Here is a 6,000-nt window from a genome sequence, read left to right as displayed (position 1 = left end):
ATGAAATACATATCATTTTGCAGTTTCCTCGGAAAAGCTACCGGTATTTACATATCCACATGATTTTAATAAGAGGTGTAAGTAAGGAATCCCTGTCTATAATATTATACAGACATGTAAGAGCAAGAGCAGGTAAGAAAAAGAAATACAGTTTCATGTTAAGTATACATTCTGAACATATTCCTATTTTGCCATATCCTTTTTAAAATACTTTATAAAAACTAAAACCAAACCAGTTGCTATCAAGTTGATTCTCACTCATGGCAAACCCACGTGCACAGAGTAGAACAAAGCTCCATAGGGTTTTCAGTGGCTGTGAGCTCTTGGAAGTGGATTGATTGGGCTTTCTTCAGAAGAGCCTCTGGGTGGGTTCAAACCTCCAATCTTTCACTTAGCAACCAAATGCATTAACCATCTGCACCACCCAGGGATTTCTAAAATTCTTTATGGAAATCTCTTTTTTGAGAATTATTAATAGGATACAGTGAGATTAAGATCTTAACTAACTAAAATAATTTTTAAACGATTATCCTATGTGTCTGTGTTCTTATGTGTAAAAAAATCAAATTGTAGTTGGAAGAGAAGCATGAGCTAAATTAAGTTTAGGGAAAACTGAAATGTTACCTAATAATTTTCCTTAACTTATTTTTTGTTGCTTGAATTCTCCTAAAAGACAGAGAAAAACAAACGTACAAAGTAATGAAAACAAACAAACAATGGAAAAACAAAAATGGATTATGTAACAAAATTCAACACAATCTTCAACCTTTAATTAGAATCAAGGGAATTTGAAAAAAAATTACACTAATCAAAATAATGCCTACCTCTTGCTGCACATTCACTTTGGGTCTGGGGCATTTCCCATGCTTTGCATTAATATGCTCACCTAATTCTCACAACACTTCTGTGTGTTCCTTTACCATCGATCTCATTTCACAGGGAAGGAAACAGAAGTAATATAAGCTTCTCAAAGCCATGTAGCTAACCCCTGGCAGAGCAGAATTTGAGCTGAGGCAGTGGGGGTCTGAAGTTTTTACTACAACATTTTGCTAGCTCTCATCTGCCAGATACACGTTTACATTTTGATTTACCATCAAACTTTGCTAATGTTTTCTCCATTGGACATGGACATGAGACTTGTATTTAGGGATCTCAGGGCACATCAGTTCTGTCCAATTCTGCCCCTCTATGCCACCTTCAGTTTGTTTGAAGTGCTCTGGGAACTTCATGGAAGGAAGGGGTAGTTTGGTGAAGCATGAGGAGGAGAGGGGCAATTGGAAACAGCCTCATAGAAGAACAGACATTTCAAAAAGTTAATCAGGAATTCGCCAGATAGAGGTAGAGAGGACATATAAGTTGTGCACACCTGAAGCTTGGCTGTGTAGGGGAAATATCGGAAGTATAGTCATGGCGATGAGAATATGGTTTTGTAAACCATCCTTAAGCTTTCACCCCACATGCACGCTACAGCATGTTTAGTGTGCCACAAGGAGGAAACTCCTGGATAGTCCCTGATAATACCTGAGACCTTCAGACAATTCTAGCATTAAAATAATACTTCTATCAAATTTAGAGACATTACCTAGGCTGGTAGTCTGGGGGTAGTGACGCTTGAGTGCTAGAATTTTCAACTAACATGTGGGAGACCCAGCTGGCCAATGTACTTCATGTGCAGCCACCACCTGTCTGTCAGTGGAGGCTTGTGTATGGCTATAATGTTGAACAGATTTCAGCACAGCTTCCAAATTAAGACAGACTAGGAAGAAAGACCTGGTGATCTACTTTTGAAAATCAGCCAATAAAAATCCTATGGATCACAATGCTCCAATCCACAACCAATCATGGGGATGATGTAGGACTGGCAGCATTTCATTGGGTATGGGGTCTCCATGACTTGGGGGCTGAACTGAAGGCAACTAACAACACCACCACCTACCTAGGTTGCTAAATTTCTTCCATTCCTCTCACCCTGGGAATCTTTGGACCTAACCCCAAGTTCAAACCACTCTGGTCACCTCTATGGCCTTGCACTTCTTCCCCTTTGACCATTCCTTGCCCACTGCCTGCTCTTTATCCTTACCTGGTACACTGTGCCCAGTGGAATCCAACATTATAGTAAACAAGTGCTCGCAAATTTTCATCATCTTCATAGCACTCTTGCCATCTTCTACCCCTCTCAAGAGGATAATAATTTCTTGGAAGGTGGGAGCTGTTCCTTTTTCTCATGTTATTGTCTATTTCTGAACCTACAGCAATCTACCCTAGGTCTTTTCAAACAAATACTTTTCCATCGTCAAATAAAAATGTACAGAAGCTCATTGTTTCAGGCTGTACTACCACCTTTCTGCAACGTCTATATGATCTTTAGTCTCTGGGCCACTTTTCTACATTTAGGAAGAACAATGATAACCTGGTTCATGAATTTTTTTTTTCCATCCCAATGCCTGCCATTCTGTGGGAGGCAGAGTTTTGGGACCACTTGATTTCTAACTATTTTTGCTTCCATTCATCTTTAGCCATTCCCTCCCATGATTGCGACCTGGTCCTTTACATCACCCAGGACCCTTCATCTTTGAAATCCCAAACTCCTACAGTCCACACTCTGGAGCTCGCACTGGACAGAGATAGATCTTGTTAAGTATGCTCTCTGGTCCTCCTCAGACTTGAATCTTGGCTTTTCTATTTCATTTTATGTGGTTTCCGATTGTCTCCGTCTTGAAGGTGTCCACCTGTGGTCTCCTGACTGATGGATGGTCAAGTTTAGTTTCCTACATAAATCCTGATGGACAGTGATGGGGATTCATGATATAATCACTAATATAAATTGCAAACTGGAGGATAAGTATCCAATAAATTTGCTAGTAGGAAAATGGTTTATGACGGTGACATCGTTAAGTTTGTATTACAGAAGAACTATTGAAATCCCAGGGTCTGGCTCTGGTTAGACAATATTAGTATTTTTATTTAAAGCTAAATTTATTTTAGTTCAATGGCCAACTAAACATGAAGAAATAATTGAATTGTCTACATTAACACTGTTATCTGTCTTTGTGTGCCCAACTGAAAAAACTTTAACCCTAACAAGAAGCTTTTGTGTCTTAAAACAATTTTCTGTGCATGTTGTATAAAGTACATAATATATTGGTATAATGCATATATAAACATACATATTTAATGTGTATGTATATTCATTGGTGAATGATATACATACATACATATATAGACACACACGTGTGTGTGAGTTTGATAACAGTGCATAATAAAAATTTTAGATAGCACTGACTTACAGAATATAGTTTAAGATACTCATCAGGGCATCCAGAATTTTAATAATCTAGTCCCTGATTGTCCCTTATATCTACTACTACTACTTACTATAATCAATATCATCAGTCAGAACAAGGCCAGGCACTGACTGTTGAACAGATCATCAATTGCTCATATGCAAGCTGAAGTTGAAGAAAATTAGAACAACTTCATGACCTTGAATACATCCCACCTGAATTTAGAGACTGTCTCAAGAATAGATTTGACGCATTGAACACTAATGATTGAAGACAAGATGAGTTATGGAATGACACCAAGGACACCATACATGAAGAAAACAAGAGGTCATTAAAATGACAGGAAAGAAAGAAAAGACCATAATGGTTGTCAGAAGAGACTCTGAAAGATGCTTTTGAACGTAGAGTAGCTAAAGTGAAAGGAAGAAATGATGAAGTAAAAGAGATGAACAGAAGATTTCAAAGGGCAGCTTGAGAAGACAAAGTATTAAAACTAAATGTGCAAAGACCTGGAGATAGAAAACCAAAAGGGAAGAACCTGCTCAGCATTACTCAAGCTGAAAGAACTGAAGAAAACATTCAAGCCTTGAGTTGCAATACTGAAGGATTCTATGGGGAAAACATTAATCAATGGAGGAAGCATCAAAAGAAGATGGAAGGAATACACAGAGTCACTGTACCAAAAAGAACTGGTCGACTTTTAGCCATTTCAGGAGGTAGCATATGATCAAGAACCAATGGTACTGAAGGAAGAAGTCCAAGCTGCTCTGAAGGCACTGGAGAAAACCAAGGCTCCAGGAATTGACAGAATACCAATTGAGATGTTTCAACAAATGGATGCAGCACTGGAAATGCTCACTTGTCTATGCCAAGAAATTTGGAAGACAGCTACCTGGCCAACTGACTGGAAGAGATCCATATTTATACCTATTCCAAAGAATAGTGATCCGACTGAATGCGGAAATTATTGAAAAATATCATTAATATCACATGCAAGTAAAATTTTGCTGGAGATCATCAAAAGTGATTGCAGCAGTATATCAACAGGGAACTGTCAGAAATTCCAGCCAGATTCAGAAGAGGGCATGGAACATGGGATATCATTGCTGACATAAGATTGATCATGGCTGAAAACAGAGAATACCAGAAAGATGTTTGCCTGTGTTTTATTGACTATGCTAAAGCATTCGATTGTATGGATTGTAACAAATTATGGATAACATTGCAAAGAATGGGAATTCTAGAACATTTAATTGTGCTCCTGAGGAACCTGTACTTAGACCAAGAGGCAGTCGTTCAAAGAGAACAAGGGAACACTGTGTGGCTTAAAGTCAGGAAAGGTGTGTGTCAGGGTTGTATCCTTTCACCACACGTATTCAATCTGTATGCTGAGCAAACTGAGAAGCTGGACTATATGAAGAACGCAGTATCAGGATTGGAGTAAGACTCATTAACAACCTGCAGTATGCACATGACACAACCTTCCTTGCTGAAAGTGAAAAGGACTTGAAGCACTTACTGATGAAGATCAAAGACCACAGCCTTCTGTATGGATTACACCTCAACATACAGAAAACAAAAATCCTCACAACTGGACCAATAAGCAACATCATGATAAACGGAGCAAAAATTGAAGTTGTCAAGAATTTCATTTTACTTGCATCCACAATCAACAGCCATGGAATTAGCAGTCAAGAAATCAAATGACACATTGCATTGGGCAAATCTGCTGCAAAAGACCTCTTTAAAGCATTGAAAAGCAAAGATGTTACTTGAAGGACTAAGGTGCACCTTACCCAAGCCATGGTGTTTACGATTGCCTTATATGCACATAAAAGCTGGACAATGAATAAGGAAGACCTAAGAAGAATTGATGCCTTTGAATTATGGTGCTGGCGAAGCACACTGAATAGACTATGGACTGCCAGAAGAACAAACAAATCTGTCTTGGAAGAAGTACAGCCAGAATGCTGCTTAGAAGCAGGGATGGCGAGACTTCATCTCACATACTTGGGACATGTTATCAGGAGGGACCAGTCCCTGGAGAAGGACATCACACGTGGTAAAGCGGAGTGTCAGCGAAAAAGAGGAAGACCCTCAATGAGATGGACTGACACAGTGACTGCAACAATGGGCTCAAGCACAACAATGATCATGAGGATGGCGCAGGACCTTGCAGTGTTTCGTTCTGTTGTACATAGAGTCGCTATGAGTTGGAACCGTCTCGATGGCACCCAACAACAACAACAACTACTTACTACTATTACTACTACATGTCATGAAGTTTGCAATCTCATAATTTTGTTCCTCTGAACAGACAGTAAGCTTTATAAGGGCAGGGGCAAAGTCTTATTCTATATATTCCCAACTCCTACCACAGTGCTCGGCTTGTTGTAGAGTCTCAGTGAATATTTGGCCTATTATCGTTGTTATTCTATTATTTTTAGGAAAACTGCATTGAATCATATTAGAAAAGAGTTGGTAGACAGGTAGGGCAAGAAAAGACCAGTGAAAGCAGACATGACCAACAGTATCAAATGTCACAGAGAGATGCAAAAGAAATAGGGACTAAGGAAACGCAATAGGATTTGAACACGACAAAAGCCGTCATGGAGCCCATAGTCTCCACAGCCAGTCCGTGGACAGAGGGAGTGACACTCAGAGGTGTCTGCTTCCCATTAGACCATATTGTTTCCATCTCAGCAATGAGAGGAAT

The sequence above is a fragment of the Trichechus manatus genome, unplaced genomic scaffold, assembly GCF_000243295.1.
Source record: "Trichechus manatus latirostris isolate Lorelei unplaced genomic scaffold, TriManLat1.0 scaffold00018, whole genome shotgun sequence".
Classification (NCBI taxonomy): Eukaryota; Metazoa; Chordata; class Mammalia; order Sirenia; family Trichechidae; genus Trichechus; species Trichechus manatus.
The sequence above is the reverse complement of the archived record's forward strand: the minus strand, read 5'-3'. Positions refer to the sequence as shown.